The sequence below is a fragment of the Eulemur rufifrons genome, chromosome 1, assembly GCF_041146395.1.
Source record: "Eulemur rufifrons isolate Redbay chromosome 1, OSU_ERuf_1, whole genome shotgun sequence".
NCBI lineage: Eukaryota > Metazoa > Chordata > Mammalia > Primates > Lemuridae > Eulemur > Eulemur rufifrons.
Window position 1 is genome coordinate 65740585 of NC_090983.1, and position 18938 is coordinate 65759522.

Genomic DNA, 18938 nt, shown 5'->3' on the forward strand with positions numbered 1-18938 from the left:
CAAGGGATCTTCCTGCCTCACCTCCCAAGTAGCTGGGACTACAGGCATGGAAAAACTACTGCCTGGCTAATGTTTTCTATTTTTAGTAGAGATGGGGTCTTGCTCTTGGTCAGGCTGGTCTCGAACTCCTAAGCTCAAGCAATCTTTCCTCCTTAGCCTCCCAGTAGAGTTCGGCCTTTTAACAGAATCCAATTTTTACAGAACAAATCCTTCTAATAAAGGGATTTGTTCTGTGAAGTCTGGATTCAGTCGAGGGGCCATCAAATATCCACCATGACTGGCAAATATGGGTTACAGACAAAAATATGAGGGCAAATAATCAAGGGGCTCTTTGATGGTTTAAAAAAAAAAAAAACCAAGTTATGTGGTTTGTTTTTTGGGTTTTTTTTAACCACAATTTAAAATAAAAACAGGGTGGGAATCACTGGTACAACAGGAAGTAAAAGAAAGAGAAGAAAACAGGATAATAGATGGATTAAAAATTTAAAACGAAGAATTGGGAGGAAAAAACAGATAGGCAAAGTTAAATTAATTATAAGAGTCTTTGGGTCAATAAGAAGCTAATAGAGTTTTTTTTCCCTGAACATGAATGACACAGAGGCCTAATTGTAAGGTTTATTAGAGCCATCAGCAAAATGAAACAGAAAGAACAGAACAAGAACAACTTGTAATAAATCTCACCTAAAAAAAGGTAGGAACGAATAATAAATGAGAAATGGATACAAGTAAAAAGCATCTGAAACCCAATTATCTAATGGCCATATTTGTGTGACCTTTTCCCCTTTTAATGTATAAGTATTTTGAATACTACAAATGAAATAAAGAAAAAGTAGTTTTTACCCAATAGTGAAATTGTATAATGTTTGTATCAGTTTCCTGTGGCTTCTACAACAAACCGAGTGGCTTAAAACAACAGAAATTTATTTTCTCACAATTCTGGAGGCCAGAAGTCCAAAGTCAAGGGCAAGGCCAACATACCCCATGCTCCTCTAGAGGCTCAAAGGGAGAATCCTTCCTTGTCTCTTCCAGCTTCTGATGGCTCCAGGCATTTCTTGTTTATGGCTTCATATCTCTAGTTTCTGGCTCCATCTTCTCCTGTGTGTATGTCTTTTCCTCTTATCTGTCTCAAATATCTCTCTCCGCCTCTCTCACTCTGTCACCCAGGCTGGAGTGCAATGGTTATTCACAGAGGTGATTATAACACACTATGGCCTCTAACTCCTGGGCCTAAGTGATCCTCCTGCCTCAGTTCTCCCGAGTAGCTGGGACTGCAGGCACATGCCATCACACCTGGCTTCTGCCTTTCTCTTATAAGAACACCTGTTACCTGGCCTGGTGGCTCATGCCGGTAATCCCAGCATTTTGGTAGGCCAAGACAGGAGAATTACTTGAGCCCAAGAGTTTGAGGTTGCAGTGAGCTATGATGACACCACTGTCCTCATGCCCAGGCAACAGAGGGAGATCCTGTCTCCAAAAAACAAACAAACCAACCAAAAAAGAGAACACTTGTCAGTGGATTCATGGCTCATTCCCAGATAATTGAAGATGATCTAATTCTAAAATCTTTAACTCAATTACTTCCACTGAGACCTTTTTTCCAAATAAGGTAACATTCACAAATTCTAGGTATTTGGACATGAACATATCCTTTTAGAGGCCACCACTCAATGTACTACATTTGTTAACACTGAAAAATAAGCCAACAAAAATTGAATAAAGATCATAAGAATAGATTTAAATTTACAAATCAATTATACAAATCTGGCCGGACACAGTGGCTCAAGCCTATAATCCCAGCACTTTGGGAGGCTGAGGCGGGAGAATTGCTTGAGGCCAGGAGATCGAGATCAGCCTGGGGAACAAAGCAAGACTCCGTCTCCAAAAAATAGAAAATTAGCCAGACATGGTGGTGTGTGCCTGTAGTCCCAGCTACTCGGGAGGCTGAGGCAGGAGGATCCCTTGAGACCAGGAGTTGGAGGTTACAGTGAGCTATGATTGCACCACCGAACTCTAGCCTGGGTGACAGAGAGGGACCATGATTCAAAAAACAAACAAAAACAAACAATTATACAAATCAATGAAATGTTTACAGTTTTTAAAAAAATCAATTTCCACTGGCAATTTTTAAAAATGCAAACTAAGACTTTAGGGTACCATCATACTCACAGTAACCTAATAAAATACATATTAGAATTATAAGACTCAGCTTATAAATCAGGATCCAGTCAGGAAACTAGAAATCAAAGTAGGTATTTCAAAGAGAGGACATTTAATACAGGAAACTATATTGCTGGGAGAACTGAACAGTCAAAAAAGAAAGATAGGTAACCCTGAGACTAACAAGGACAGACAGAAAGAAAGCAGCTCGCAGAGCTAAAAGGAGGTGGTAGCACTACAATAGCACAAGATTGCACTTCTCACTGTGGCACTGGGACTGCCAAATAGCATTCTGGGAACCCCAGGGAGAGGGCATCCAGAAATGAAGTCACTTCTAGAGAGACTGCCAGAAGCAGAAAGAAAGGAAAGTATGGCTTGCCCTCCTTCCACTTTCTTATTTTCTGCTGGCACCTCTATTGGCAGAACCTAACAGGAAGCCAGGTAGAAATGAAGTCTGGGAAATGTAGTTTGCAGGCTCCTAGCCCCGGCATTATGAAGCAGCATATAGCAGGATTGGTGTGGACCTAGACAACAGGTAAATAATTGGCATTTCCAGTGCTGTGGAAAAGCGGGTATTATTTCTACATTGCTGATGTAAGTTAGACAGAGCACAGTTAAGAGATAAGTAAATATTTATACGCATTGACTAAATAATGCCACTTTGGGGAATATAATTTAAGAAACTAAAAGCAAAAAAGAAAGAATTTGTGCAAAAATGTTGGAAGTAGCATCATTTATAACAGCAATACTATGAAAACAGCCCATATGCCCAACAATAAGGGGATAATTAAGCAAACTATGGCAGATCAATGTAACAGAATACTCAAAAGCTTAAAAAACCCAAGAACATATGTTTCGAATAAGCATGAAAATGTTCATATGAAATGAGATTAAGTGAAAAAAGTAGACCCCAGAACTGTATGACTACTACACTAATTACATCTGTGTAAAAATGTACTAATGTTTATTAACAAAGGTCAGAGGAGACTTGGAGTAATATAATTGGTTTGGAGCTTAATGTTACCTAGGCTACTTTTCTTCTATAAAGTTACTTAAGTTCTTAATTTAAAAAGAAAAGTAAATGAGTCTTTAATTTTATTTTAGATTCCAAAACAACTCAAAATTATGTGTTTCATATTAAGTTGCTTTAAAGAAAAAACCAACTCATGTACACACAATACAACCTGGCTAGCCATTCCCACCATAGCACTTTTTACAACTCTGGCATTAATCACTGCCATGGCCTGCGGCCAGTGTCCGATTGGTCTAGAGATTTTATTTTACAACCTGAGAACACTGGCTGGCTCCCAGCCTCTGCTCTCTTTCCCTGAGCGGAGCCTTTCTTCTTGTTGCTATACTTCACATATTTTACTAAAGGCCAGGAGCTATTGAAGTTAACAGAAACAATGAAAAAAGATAACAGGGTGACTATAAAAAAACCTCACATTTTAATGACTATTTAAATTTTTGTAAATATTTATTGTTCTGTCCTTGAACCTGAAGTGCCTTATACCATGTATGAAACCTGTGCCCTAAGCCCAGAAGGCAGAAAGGCCACACCTTTGACTCACCCTCCCCCAACCCACCATCTGGCTGAGAACCATTGATGTGCCAAGTTGTTTGGACTCGTGAACTCTGCCTCACTAGCAAGCTAATATAGACGCTTGTCACAGCTGCCTTAGGACTATTTGGAGTCTGAGAGTATGTGGTTACAGCAGGGAATGTATGACACCATAACTGTCTCCCATAGGGACCTGCTGGCAGATTGCCCAAGAGACTTTGGCTGTCCTTAGAACCAATCTCCAAACTTGACCAACTTTGGATTTTTGCCTTTTATGATTACTTAAGAATCATCTTCCAAAGGACGCCTAGCTTCAAATTCCATTTTTGCCACCTGTCATCTAGGTAAGTTTTTAAGCCCTCTATGCCTCAGTTTCTTACTGTATAAAATGGGGGGGGGGGGGACAGTATTTCACAGTTTTGATGTAAAGATCTGAGAATGCACTTAAAGGATATTACTAGTCCTCTATCCAAGATCCATTCTACCCTCCTTTTTTATTAACATAAATACGATTTTGTTTGGGGTGGCAATGTGCCCAGCTAAAGTACTCCCACCTGCAGACTCCCTTACAGCTATGGTATGGTGATCGTATGATTCTGCAGAGAGAGGTTTCCAGGAAAGTGGCAGATTCTGATGAAAAAGGGACTGACCCAGCTCTTTGCCTTTCCTTTTTCATTCTGTCTGGAATGGGGAAACCTGGAAGAAAAGCAGCCATCTCACAACCAAGAAGACAAAAGCTACATGCCAAGAATGGTAGAGCAGGAAGCTGGGAGGAACCTGGGTCCCTAATGACTTTCTCAAGCAGGTGTCCCCATAGGGGGCTACCTATCTCTAGACTTATTATATGAGAAAAATGAACTCCATTTGTGCAAGCCGCTGTGGTTGGGTTCTGTTATCTGCAGTTGAATGCCATCCTCATCTAAGCACTCAGCACACTGCCCGGCAATAATAACACCTTAATAAAGGTTACCTTTTTAAAAATAAAGTATCATGATTATAAATCAGCTGTCACTGCACTGAGCACTATTATTGTTCTGGAATTTAGCTATGGAAAAAATTGCATAAAGTTATCAGTTATCAACTAGGGCTGGTAAACATTATTCAGAGACACTGGTAGTAATAACATTTGTTAAAATAGAATTTGACATTCTAGTGTAGTGTTTTATTGCTGTTAGCTTATATTCAACTAGCCCTCTAAGGAGATATTTTTTTTTATAAATCTAGTAGATTTATGAGGGGGAGGGTATAGAACATTTAAATAGATTAACTAAAGGGGTTGTTTTTCAAAATTAAATTTTATTTGGGGGAAAGAAATGCTCATTTCCAAGAGATGCTTTGTTTATTTTTATTTATGAATAGAATAGACTAGTTTCTTTGGTGCTCAGAAACATTTTAATGCTTTCTAAGTAAGACTGGTGATGGGGGTGGGGAGAATAGAATGTTGTCGATTCACCTAAGGGGAAATCTGAAATACATGAAAGCCCTAGAAGATTTCTCAAGATTTTCCTAAGGGTTAGTATATGACAGCATAAATAGCTTGCCCTCACATCTCTGCTTCCCCAAGCTACTCTACTTGGAGTGAAACGTGGATCCATGCTCAACACCAGCAAAGCTATTTCCAGCTTCAGTCTGGAAACAGGACTTCACCATATGACCGGAGTGAAATCAGAGAAACTATCAGACATCTCCTCAAACCACTGATTAAATGATGTTCCTTTTTACTTAGTTTTTACACTTGGTTGCTCAAGGAGAGGAGAGCAACAGAAGCAACAGGATAGGTTGGGTTATGCTGCAGGAACAATACCACCAAAATCTCAGTGGCTGAAAATAAAATTTGTTTCTTGTTCATTCCACTAGTCCTTCACGGGTCAGCAGGGACATGCTCCTCATTATTGCCATGGAACCCAAGCTGAGGGAGCAGCCGTCATACTGAATCTTGCCAGTCACCGTATCAAAAGGGGAAAAGGGTCTTGCTCTGGCAGTTTCAAGTGTGTGTTGCTTTTGCCCACAACTCATTAGCTGGAATCAGTCCCATGGCCCTGAGTAACCAAAAGTGGGCCAGGAAGTACAATCTGACCAGAAAGTGTTGGCAAATCGCACCAATGGCCATCAGAGAAATGGCAATACTGAGTGCCTATTTACGTGCCAGCTATGTGTCATATCACTTTATCTAATTCTCGCAACAAATTCTGATATCATTTAACTCCAATTTTCAGATGAGAAATCTGAGGCTTAGGCAGGTCAAGTAATTTGTCCAGGAGTCCCATCTATTAATGATATGTAGACTTGATTTCAGTTTCATCTGATTCTAAAATCCATGCTTTTTCATGATTCCCCTGGCCTCCTAGTGTAACATGTTGAACTGCTCATAAACTGACAACCTTGGAGGGTGGGAGGGAGTAGGAAAATAGAGTGGAGGAAAGCCATTACTGTAAGAAAGACCTCTCTCCACAAAGCCAAACGATGGCCACTAATGAGGTCATACTTCCTTGGCCTCCCTGGTGTAGTGAGACGACCAACTGAACTAACCTGTCCAAGGATTCAAAACCGATCACCACAAGACCAGAAACAAAAATGACGACAGTGAGATTGTGGAGAAGGAGGTACTAGGGATGCCAAGTGAGTCAGACAGACGGTACCATAAAACCGAGGGGCAGCATACGCTATTTCTGTTCCTCAGAACCCTTCGAGTGAGCGCTTCAGAGTGTCTCCTGTCACCCAGGGTGACACCTAAGTGCTTTAAAGGGCTCTCTGCACTATCACATACTTCTCACCCTTAACTCCAAGGAGTGTTGATAATTTTGAGAAGTTCACTAGAAGCATTATTGTTATTTTTATTATTGCTCTGAATATACTAATTTTGACAGAGATTCACGTTTCAAAGTGAAGTATGCACTCAAGCATGCCAGAGAGACCAATTCTATCTAGAAGTCTCGAACAGAGCATGGTTGCACACCGCTGACCTACTTCTACAAGAGGCGTAATTTTTAGCAAGGAAAGGATGAGCTTTGAAAGTAGTTTTTACACTGTCACTTACTTCTACTACCTAGTTAATGATAAGATCTTAAGTGTTCAACCAAAGTTGGGGATATTGATACAAGATAGCCAGATTTTGATTTCTCTATGTGGAGTCTTAAAAAAAATTATAAACCTGAAGGAATATAATTCTGTCTTTTATGAATACTGTACCTACAAATACTTGTGATACAATGTTACATACAAAAGGCAGTCTGTTAAATTTTGCAGTACCATTGGTTCTAGTACACGCTACCTTCAACATACCTACCTGATTGCACTTGGATGGGTCAGTGCCCTGTTTCATTTCTGATTAGGTCTATTTTCGTAGTATTTGTGTGAGTTATAGATTGTGAATAATTTTTTTCCTTGCTTCTCAATTTTTTTCTTTTATAATAAAACTTTTTTAAACTTGAAAATAGCATTTACAACATGAGTTCAAGTACTTCTGAGAACATACTTCTGTGTTCCTGTAGATTTCTTAAAAATGAAAATCACTGTGAAGATAAAGTATCAAAGACTCAAAAAGTACTCGTAAAGTAATCAGTTAGGCGTGGAAGTCAAAACTTAATTTTAAGAGGAATGTCCTAAAGTTGAGGGTCAACCCCTCTTATAATAGCCAAAATTTAAGTCACCTGAATAAATAAAGAGACGAGAAGGAAAAGGCAATCTGAACTCCGCAACCTCTCATATTTAAAAGAAACAGAAAAGGTAATTCCAATTGACCCTTTGTGTTTTTATGGGTTTTGCATCTCTGGGAAGGTTAAGATGACAGCCCATTCTAAGCACACGTCTATTTACATTAGCAGCTTTTTCTGTGGGTGACTTAAGTGCATATTTGAAACATTCCAACAGAGAAACAAAGCAGACATCAAAGGGCCAAATAAATCCACACAAGCATGGGGATTTCAGAGCCAGTTTATTTGGACTTTATCTCACCCTATTTGCCCACTACAATTCAAATGAGACCATAAAACGGCAGTACGCAAAAGCCCTGCTCTCCATAGTCAAAGCTGGGTGGAGCTTGACTTGCTTCTGGGAAAGTTATGGTGGATACTTTGTGTTAGCAAAGGGCACCAGGGGAGGATGTTGGGGAGAATTGTTTTACCAACACATTTTAAGTGTGTCAAAGAAGTGTCAAGTTCCTGTCTGAAGGCTAATTAAGCCTGGGTGCTAAAAATGAACAAGAACAGGTTGACAGCAGTTATTATGCTCCTTGGGTGGTTAGCTGCAATGACCATGACTGGAATGGCCCTGAACACTCCAGCTTGGGTTAATGATGTAATTCAAGGAGACCAATGACTTTAACTTTTCAGACAGTTGGTCTAAGTTCCTTTGTCTTAGCCTAACATTCTTTTTTTCTTTTTCTTTTCTTTTTTAATATTTATATTCCTGGGAGGATAGGTTCAAGTTTCCCTGAATATACACTTCCAACATTCTCTTTATAATGATTTTTCCCCTTCTCTTACACTCCTTCCTCCCTTGATGGTATCATTACATATGGAAAATTACAGATGTTTAGTTTATATAACGGGCTAGATTAATATACACTTTAAACAAAATCTGGTACATGGATAAAATCCATATAATAGCACATACAATACTCACTCAAAGAACTCTGGGGCTCTTAACTTTAGTAAGAGCTAAAGAATGTTTTTAAGTGAAGAGGAAGAAACGATGGGAATATTTGCTACAGGATGCAGACGTCAGTCCCCTGGTACTATTAGCTCAAACAGGAATTAAATGTAACTATGAACAGGGGAAGTCATTAAGCCAATGCTATTTTTCTAGGAAGTCCTTACTCTGCAACCTGGCTAGACTGATTTGTTGGGTTTGCCCAAGGAGTGCAGACATCAAATAATTGAGTAGAAGAGAAGAAATGATGTGAGCAAAAGACAAATACTGAAGTTCTAATGGGTGTAACCCAGGGGAAGGTTATGCAGGTGATGAGAAAGAAGCAGACCTTAAATACTTACTTAACCTCTTTAACTGGTGTCTTAACTAGTGGTATTACATTAATCAATACTGCCAAGTTGAAGTACTAGTTCGCTAAGGAAAAACATCAGAAAGGGGTTCTTTGTCCCTTGTTAACACAAACACAAACTTTTATGCAACAGAGAGAAATGCTGTTCTGTAGTCTCTTCCTCTGCAAGTCAGGGATGACTAGGTAATATTAGGTCAGAAAAACATAATAATGATTGATGATTGGCAATGTCTTATGTTTTATATCACCAGGAACAGATATTTTATATATTTTTAGTCTGTTCCCTTATATATACAGTCATCACTATCAATTATTGAAAAAGTTTATTTATTTGTTTGTCTGTTTGTTTGTTTTTAGAGACACAGTTTTCCTGTGTCATCCAGGCTGGAGTGAAGTGATGTGATCATAGCTCACTGCAACCTTAAATGCCCAGGCTCAAGTGACCTTCCTGCCTCAGCCTCCCGAGTAGCTGGGACTAAAGGCATGTGCCACAACACCCAGCTAATTTTTTAAAAAATATTTTGTAGAGACAGGAGTCACTCCATGTTGCCCAGGCTGACCTTGAACACCTGGTTTCAAGTGATTTTCTTGCCTCATCCTACCAAAGTGCTGGGATTACAAGCATGAGTCCCCATGCCCAGCACTAGGTTTGTTGTTTGTTGGTTTGTTTTTAGAGACACAGTCTTCCTGTGTCACCCAGGCTCGAGTGCAGTGGTGTGATCATAGCTCACTGCACCCTCAAACTCCTGGGCTCAAGCAATCCTCCTGCCTCAGCCTCCTGAGTAGCTGGGACTACAGGTGCGTGCCACCACACTCAGATAATTTTTTTTATTTTTTAGTAGAGATGGGGTCTCACTCTTGCTCAGGCTGGTCTTGAACTCCTGACCTCAATCAATCCTCCCACCTCAGCCTCCTAGAGTGCTAGGATTACAGGCATGAGCCACTGCGCCTGGCCCTAGTTATTGAAAGAGTTTCTTACATATTTTTTGAAATATCTATTTTTCTTTCTAGGTTCAGCAATGATGAGCTAATATTTTTCCTTAAAGTTTGCCGTTCCCTTTTTTTAACTTAAATTTTTATTTAAAAATTACAGATACTAATTATAAAAATGCAAACAGTAAAGAGGAATATAAAAATTTGAAAAGTAAAATATTCTCCTCTTCCTTTCCCCTGTTTATGCTTATTCTAGTTATCTATTGCCACATAACAAATCCCCAAAACTTAATAGCTTAAACACAACAACATTTATTATCTCACGCAGTTTCTGTGGGTCAGGCATCCAGAGTGGCTTAGCTGGGTGGTTCTTGGCACAGGGTCTCTCACAGATTGCAGGGATGCCTGCAGGGAGAGCAATCATCTGAAGGCTCGACTGGGGCTGCAGGATCCACTGCCAAGTGACTCGCTCACACGAGTGGCAAGCGAGTGCTGGTTGTTGGCAGGAGGTCTCACCTCTTCACCACATGGACTTCCCAACAGTGCTGCTTAGGTGTCTCCATAACAGGGAGCTACCCCTCCCCAGAAGGAGTGATCCAAAATATAGAGCAAGGAAAAGGCTGAATGTCTTTTATGACCTAATCTCAGAAATCACACATGGACACTCAGCGGGAGGGAGATTGGGCCCCACCTTTTGGAGAGAGGAGTACCGAACTGCTTGTGGACATAGTTTAAAACCACCAGAGTGCTCCTATTCTTAAAGGTAGCCACTTTTGATATATTGGTAGGTAACTTTCTAGACCTTTTTCTATGGACTTATAAATATATATGATGTACATATGTGTGTATAGATATTACATATTATATATGTTTTATATATACTTATAATTGGTTTTATAAAACTCTTAGAAAATGAGTGAGAAAAGTCCAGCGTCATTCTACCTATTGCTCTGTGCACCACCTGTTTTCTGTTTTTTGAAACTTTTAGGAGCTTTTCTTTTTCCCTAGTGTTCTGGGATTATATCAAAATATGCCATGGCTTTTTTGTGGTGGTGTTCGTTCGTTTGTGTTTCATTTGTTGCACTGAGCACTCGGATGGACCTTACCCACCTTCAATTATTTGTGGAAATTTTTCTCCCATAATTTTCTTTATAATTGCCCCCACTCCATTCTTCCTCGTCCACTCCCCCTCCTTCCCCCCTCCTCCTCCTCCTCCTCCTTCCTCAAATCTCTCTATCCTGTTAATCAGGTGATAGCCTTCTGGATTCACTCTCTAACTTTCTTATATTCTCTGTGCTACTTTCCTATCGGTACTTTGGAGAAAAAAAGGCTTTACTCTTGTAATCAGATAAGATATAGTATTCATTGCCTCTAGGCTCAGGCTCCCTTGATCACTGTGCTTGTGGTCTGGTCATCTGCTCAAACTGCAAAAGAAACGAGAGGAGCCTGAATTGGAGTCTGGACTAAGCCCACTTGGCCGCGGGAGTGGTGCCCTCCACTGTCATGGGGACTTGTCTCCAGAGACCTCTGCCTCCAGTGTTCCTGCCAAGGACATTTGAACACCTCACTTTCTATTTGTACACAATAGACATGTGTTTTGTATTCACGGTTCCCTTACTCTTACTTGTATTCCCTGTTTATTGATGATTCTTAATACCTTATAGTATCTGTGCATGACTGCTATGGTTTGATTGTGCCCCCCGAGTTCATGTGTTGGAAACTTAATCCCCAGTCCAACAGTACTGAGAGGTGGGACCTCACTGGGTTAATGATCTCGGGAGTGAGTTCCTGATACAGGATAAATTTAGCCCCCTTCCTCTCTTGCCCTCTTGTGCTCTCCTGCCCTTCTCCCTTCTACCATGGGTGATACAGCAGGAAGGCCCTCACCACATGTGGACCCCTCAACCTTGGACTTCCCAGTCTCCAGAATTGTAAGAAATAAATTTCTTTTCTTTAAAAATTACCCAGTCTGTGGTATTTAGTTACAGCAACACACAGCAGACTAAGACAAGGACCTTCTCTACTGGTGTCTTTTAGCTTTTCTTATTAATAACAATATCCTTCCTGTATTACCCACAAAGTATTTCCAAGCTAATCTAATTATCTCCCTAATCACCCTATTCCTGTTTGAGCAGAGATTTTGCTCCAGGCCACCCCATATATCTCCGCCTTATAGCTTGGCTGCCCTTGAGTCAGGTTACTGCCTCTGGCAAACCCAGCCCTGCAGCAGGGAGTGGGTCAGGAGATACAGTCAGGAGGCTGTGGGTGGAGGAGGCATTCAGAGGTGTGGCCAGCCCTTTACAGAGATTTAGGTAGGACACTCAACCTGAGGAGGCTCGGTGGCCTCTTTGAAAAGTGGAAATAATTAGCTACCTCCCATCCATTTCATTGGATTACTGTAAGAATAAAGTAAAATACTGTGAATTATAAAACACTGCATAATGTACGTAAAACAACTGGCAAAGTTCCTGGAGCATCTATTATGTGCTCCACCCACAGTAGGGTAACAGGATGCTGTCAAGTGTCCAGTGTCAAAATAAATTATTAGCCGGGCATGCTGGTGCACCTGTAGTCCCAGCTACTGGGGAGGCCAAGGTGAGAGGATCCTTTGAGCCAGGAGTTTGAGTTCAGCCTGGACAATGTAGCTAGACCCTGTCTCAAAAAAGAAAAACAAAAAAAGAGCTAGTAAGGACACTGTTGGGAACTAAAGCACTAAGCATCACACTTTCTTAGTCCAGCTTAGTGCAGGCCCTGCCAGGCACTGGGCTGCTGGTGGCATTTCTGAGACTGCCTGTCAGAGGCGCCAGCAAGTCCACCATTCTATGTCTGGAGACCCGAGCAAGAAGTGGGGGCCCTTTGGAGGGGGGCTGAGGCCACAAAGTTCTTGAAGAGAGGCTGTTCCCTCTTCTCACCAGTCTTGAGAGAGGAGGGAAGGTACTTCCTCTTCTGGAAGCATAGGGAGGGAAGCTCCAGGCGTGTGTGCGTGCGTGCGTGTGTGTGACCGCACACGTCCACTCCTGCTCCGCTGAGTCAGGGACATGTGAGTCTCAGTGCGCAAGCCGCAAGTGGCAGAGCCAGCAAGGTCCTGCTGAGACCCTGACACGCCGCCGTAGGGGGACAGGGGCAGGAGAGAGATGATGGAGCTGAGAAAGAACAGGTGGCCTTTTTTTTTTCTCTCCTCCCTCACCCCTCCCCCACAGATGGTCTTTTTAAGAAAAGTTTTCCTTGCTAAAATTTTTAATTCAAAAGACTAATGTTTTTCCTTTTTAAAACCCCTTTCTATTGTAAAGCGTAGCACACAAACAAACAAATAAAAAATAACGTGCAGTTTAATAGGTATCTGTGTAGCTACCACTAAGGTCAATAAATAAAACATTGTCCACACCCCAGCAGTCCCCACCTTGTATGCCTTCACAATCAGAAAACCCTCCCCCGCCAAAGGTAACTACAGCCTGAGCTTTCTAATAATTACTCACTTGCTTTTTTGTTTAACTCTTTTCATTGAAAAAGTGCATCCCACCAGGCACAGTGGCATGTGCCTGTATTCCTACCTACTCTGGAGGCTGAGGCAGGAGGATTGCTTGAGCCCAGGAATTTGAGTCCAGCCTGGACAACATAGTGAGACACCCCATCTCTAAAAAAAAAGCCTACCAAAGCAGCATACTTTAAACGGGCATACCTCAGAGACATTGCAGGTTTGGTTCCAGACCACCACAATAAAGCGAATATCTCAATAAAGCAAAATAAATCACACGAATTTTTTGGTTTCCCAGTGCATATAAAAGTTTTGTTTATACTATACTGTAGTCTATGAAGTATGCAATAGCATTGTGTCTAAAAAACACTGTACATACCTTAATTAAAAAATACTATATTGCTAAAAAATGTTAATGATCATCTGAGCCTTCAGTGAGTTGCAATCTTTTTGCTGGTGGAGGGTCTTGCCTTTATGATGATGGCTGCAGGCTGATCAGGATGGTGGCTGATGAAGGTTGGGGTGGCTGTGGCAATTCCTCAGAATAAGACAACAATGAAGTTTGCCACATCAATTGACTCTTCCTTTCACAAAAGATTTCTTGGTGAGTGCGACGCTGTTTGATAGCATTTTATCCACAGTAGAACTCCTTTCAAAATTGGAGTCAACCCTTTCAAACCCTTCCACTGCTTTATCAACTAAGCTTATGTATAATAATATTCTAAATGTTTTGTTGTCATTTCAATAATGTTCACAGCATCTTCACCAGGGGTAGATTCCATCTCAAGAAACCACTTTCTTTGCTCATCCATAAGAGCAACTACTTGCTGTTTATCATGAGATTGCAGAAATTCAGTCACATGTTCAAGCTTCATTTCTAATTCTAGTTCTGTTGCTATTTCTACCACATCTGCAGTGATTTCCTCCACTGGAGTCTTGAACCCCTCAAAGTCACCCATGAGGGTTGGAATTAACTTCTTTCAAACTCTTGTTAAAGGTGATATTTAGACCTCTTCCCATGAATCATGAATGTTCTTAATGGCATCTAGAAGGGTGAATCCTTTCCAGAAGGTTTTCCACTTTTCCCAGATCCATCAGAGGAATCACTGTCTATGGCAGCTATAGCCTTACAAAATGTATTTCCTGAATAATAAGACTTGAAAGTTGAAATGACTCCTTAAGCCATGGGCTGCAGAATGCATGTTGTGTTAGCAGGCATGAAATCAACATTAATCTCCTTTTACATCTCTGCCAGAGCTCTTGGGTGACCACGTGCATTGTTAATGAACAATGATATTTTGAAAGGAATCTTTTTTTTTTTCTTAGCAGCAGGTCTCAAATGGGCTTAAAATATTCAGTAAACCATGCTATAAACAGATGTGCTGTCATCCATGCTTTGTTACTCCATTTATAGAGCACAGGCAGAGTAGATTTAGCACAATTCTTAAGGGCCTTAGGATTTTCAGAATGGTAAATGAGTATTGGCTTCAACTAAAAGCCACTAGCTGCAATAACCAACCTGCCTTTTGAAGCTTTGAAGCCAGGCATTGACTTCTCCTCTCTAGCTATGAAAGGCCTAATGGCATCTTCTTCCAATATAAGGTTGTTCTGTCTACATTGAAAATTTGTAGCCACCTTCGTTAATGATCTTAGCTAGGTCTTCTGGATAACTTGCTGCAGCTTCTACATCAATATTTGCCACTTCACCTTGTACTTTTATGTTATGAAGATGGCTTCTTTCCCCATGAACCAACCTCTGCTAGCTTCCAACTTTTCTTCTGCAGCTTCCTCACCTCGGTTAGCCTTCATATAATTGAAGAGAGTTAGGCCCTTGCTCTGGATTAGGCTTTGGTTTAAGGCAATATTGTGGCTGGTTTGATCTTCTATCCAGACCATTAAAATTTTCTCCATTTTAGCAAGAGGCTTGTTTCACTTTCTTATCATTCATGGGTTCACTGAAGTAGCACTTTTCATTTCCTTCAAGAACTTTTCCTTTGCATTCACAGCTTAGCTAACTGTTTGGCTGAAGAGGTTTAGGTTCCAGCCTGTCTTGGGTTAATCATTTCTAGCTTTTGACTTAAGGTGAGAGATGTGTGACTCTTCCTTTCACTTGAACACTTAGAGGCCATGTAGGGTTATTAACTGGCCTAATTTCAATATTGTTGTGTCTCAGGGAATAGGGAGGCCTGAAAAGAATGAGACAGATGGGGGAACGGCTGGTCAGTGGAGCAGTTAGGACACACGCAACACTTATTGATTAAGTTTGCTGTCCTCTATGGATGCGGTTCGTGGGACCCCCAAAACAATTAGAATAGTAACCTCAAAGATTGCTGATCACAGGTCACCCTAAGATATAATAATGATGAAAAAGTTTGAAATATTGCAGGAATTAACGAAATGTAACAGAGACAGGAAGTGAGCACATGCTGTTGGAAAAATGGAACCAATAGACTTGCTCTATGCAGGGTTGCCAAAAACCTTCAATTTGTAAAAAAAAAAAAACACAGTATCTTTGAAGTGCAATAAAGTAAAGCATAATAAAATGAGGTATGCCTGTATTGCTTGTTTGGAGACTTTGTACAAATGGAATCACACAGTATGAATATACTGTTGGTCCTCCACATCTGCACATTCTGCATCCATGGGTTCAACCAACTGTGGATAAAAAATATTCTACTCAGAGAGGCAGAAGTGGGAGGATTGCTTGAACCCAGGAGTTGAGACCAGCCTGGATAACATAGCAAGACTCTCATCTCTATTAAAAAAAAAAAAAAAAGAAGAAGAAGAAGAAGAAAGAAGTGTTGGGTGATAGACTCTGTAAATCCTCAACTTGAGTACAGAATGTTTTCCAACTGGATTCTCCATGTACATTCTCACCAGCAGTTTAGAAGAACTGCTCTTGCTCCATGTCTGAAATAAGGATTCTTCATTCTCAGATAACGTATGAAAAAGGCTTTTTAAAAAAACAAAAAAATAATGATGGTAGAATTAACAGATTACTCTTTTTACTTGGGCAAATAAAGATCTAGCAGTTCCATTTATGAACTTCTAAGTTTTTCCCTTGAAATTCTATTGGACCATGATATCTAAATGCTGGAAACCATTGTCCCACAGACATGATATAATTTTTCCCTTCTTTTTTTTTCATTTACTATCAAAAACCATTTAATGTATGTAGTAGCCAGTCTCCAAAATGGCCCCCAATCAACCTCTTCTCTTAGTATTCATGCCTTTGTGTAGACTATACCCACACTGGATATGGGCTGGTTTTGTGACCAATAGAAGTGTCAGTGGATGAATTTCCAAACCAGTTCATGAAAGACATTGTGACTTTAGCCTTGGTCTTTTGGATTAATCACTGGAGGGAAGTCAGCCATGTTGTGAGGGTGCTCAAGCAGCCCTGTGAACAAGCAACATGGAAAAGAACCAACTTACCAATAGCAGCTTGCTAACGAAGTGAGTGAAGCCTCTTGGACTCAGAACCCTCAGTCTCAGTCAAGCCTTCAGATGATTTCTGTGTCCAGGTTTTCAGGTTTTTCAGCTAAGACCTCAGAAATCAGACAGCAGAGACAAGCCATCCCCGTTCTCTAATTCCTGACTCACAGAAACCATAAGATAATACACGATTATTTGTGTTTTAAGTCACCAAGTTTTGGGATGATTTGCTACACAGCAAGAGATAACTGATGTAACACATGTGACCACTTAGGAAGTATCCTGGCCAAAAATTTGAATTTTTGAATGACTTCACAGGGCATAATAAAGATCTAGTCAGTTCCATTTAGGCCCTAATTTTTTCCTGAATCCGATTATGCCTCTAGATTTAATTACAAGTTTAGAAGTAGAGGTGACAGAGGAACATGTTAAATAAACATGCCACAGGGATGTAATCAACAAAATCTGGAATGTAGGAAATTCTACAGCACAAATGTCACAATGTCTTCAACTAATAAATTGAAGGAAAAAAAAAGATGAGGAGGAAAACCTATGAATTAAAAGAGATTTAAAAAGTATGCCAGGTTGCATCATTCCCAATCATGGCTGCCCTCTCCCGTGGGAGAATTATACTTCCCTTCTCTCCACTGACATCAGCTTTGGCCATGTAATTTGCTGTGACCAGTGAAATGTGAGCAGATGTGATGGCTGCTCGTTCTGAACAGAAGCTTTAAAAGTCATTGTGTGTTTTAACCATTCCTCATTTCCATCTGCCAGGAAATGGGCATCTCCAAACAGGGACCATTTCTTTCGCCTGTGGCCAGAAGTGAAGAGGATGTGGAGCTGACTCACAATGGAAACTCACGTGAGCAGGAAATAAAAACGTGTTGCTCTGATTCTGGAGTTGTCTGCGATCACAGCATAACTTAATGTACTCTGATTCTTACAAGTCATGTTTCAAATACAACAAAAAAACCCATAGGATCCTAACTTTGTAAGACCACTGGAGAAATGTAAACATGTACTGGATATTTAATGATAATTAAGAAATTGCTACTTAATTTTTTAGGTGTGTTGATGGTGTTGCGGTTGTGTTTAAAAATGAAAAAGAGTTCTTATATTTTGGATATACGTTACAGAGGAAAGGGGGAGAGAGCTGAAACCAGATTGGCCGTGAGTTGGTAACTGTGGAGCTGGGTGGCAGCAGCGTCATGCCAGTTTGTCATACGATTCTCTCTACTTCTGTTGATGTTTGGAAATTTCAGTAATAAAGTTTAAAAAATGGTTTCTTGAGTCCCAGAGTTGTCCCTCGACTTTCAAAGGGGTACAGAAAATACAGGGGCTGGGAGGATGGAGCTGACCAATGATGTTTAGTGAGTGTGAGTACACAAAGGTGTGTGGGTCAGCCCTCAGGAAGAAGACGTTGAAATTGGTTATTTTCGGGGAGAAAGATATTTCCTTGGGAGTGTTATATCAGGTCTGAAAAGCATCAAGGAAAGTGCAGAGCACGGGAGAGGTCAAGGGCACTGAGGAGGTCTCAGCCTCCACCTCAAGCGTGAAATGGGAAGGGGGTGGCTTAAGTAGAATCCTCAGCCTACTGGCTAAAAACAAATGTAGTTAGTATCTGTTCTTATCAGTTAAAGCATCTAATGTGTTTTCTATCTGGGCACAGGGCACTCAACTAATATTTACAATTGGGAGATGGATTGGGAGCTTGCTCCATCCACTCCATGCCTCAGCATAGAATTGCAATGTTTTCAGGAATGGTGCATTCCTTTTGAGTTAATGATAGATTGTTTTCTGTTGTTTCCCTTGTCTCTTACAAAGTGCTCTAATTCACTCTTAATGAGGCTCCAGACTGTATTTCCACCATTTGCACTGCAAGGTTAGAGTTTCCTGTAAGTGAAGGAGGCAAAGTAGCACAGCTTGGGCCATCCTGCCGGTAGCACATCCAAGAGAGATCACTTGGGTAGTGTGGGGGGTGGGGGGCAGCCTGGCCTGAGGGGGAGGGGAAGAAGCTGGGCCTGAGCCAGCAGTCCCATGTCCGGGGACTGTGCCAGGACATGTGGCCCTAGGGAACCAGGGAGCAGCCACACAGGCAGCTACAGAGGGGCAAGAAGGTCTGTGAGAGTTATAGAGGCAATAGCAACCTTGGTGGGAGAACCCATCCCGCCCTCCCCTCATCTAGAGGAGCCAGTGAAGAGCCTCTGCCTCTCATTCCATCTTCCAAACCTAGGCTGGTCCTCCCTGAGAAAGGAGGAGAAGCTGGGCACGTGAGAGCAGGCACATCCGCCAGCCCCACTCCCCCTGGACTGCCTTGCGCTGGGGTGGTGGGGGGGGGGGGGAGGAGACAGCGCTGAATCTTCTGACATCGACGT

General features: G+C 41.1%; 1 non-coding gene across 1 annotated transcript; it reads left to right on the forward strand.

Annotated features, from left to right (window-relative positions):
- The first annotated feature begins 18144 nt into the window (after window positions 1–18144).
- On the forward strand, window positions 18145–18337 carry LOC138388194 (U2 spliceosomal RNA). Its single transcript, XR_011234098.1, has one exon. It is a non-coding gene; the product is annotated as a U2 spliceosomal RNA (small nuclear RNA).
- Window positions 18338–18938: the final 601 nt, after the last annotated feature.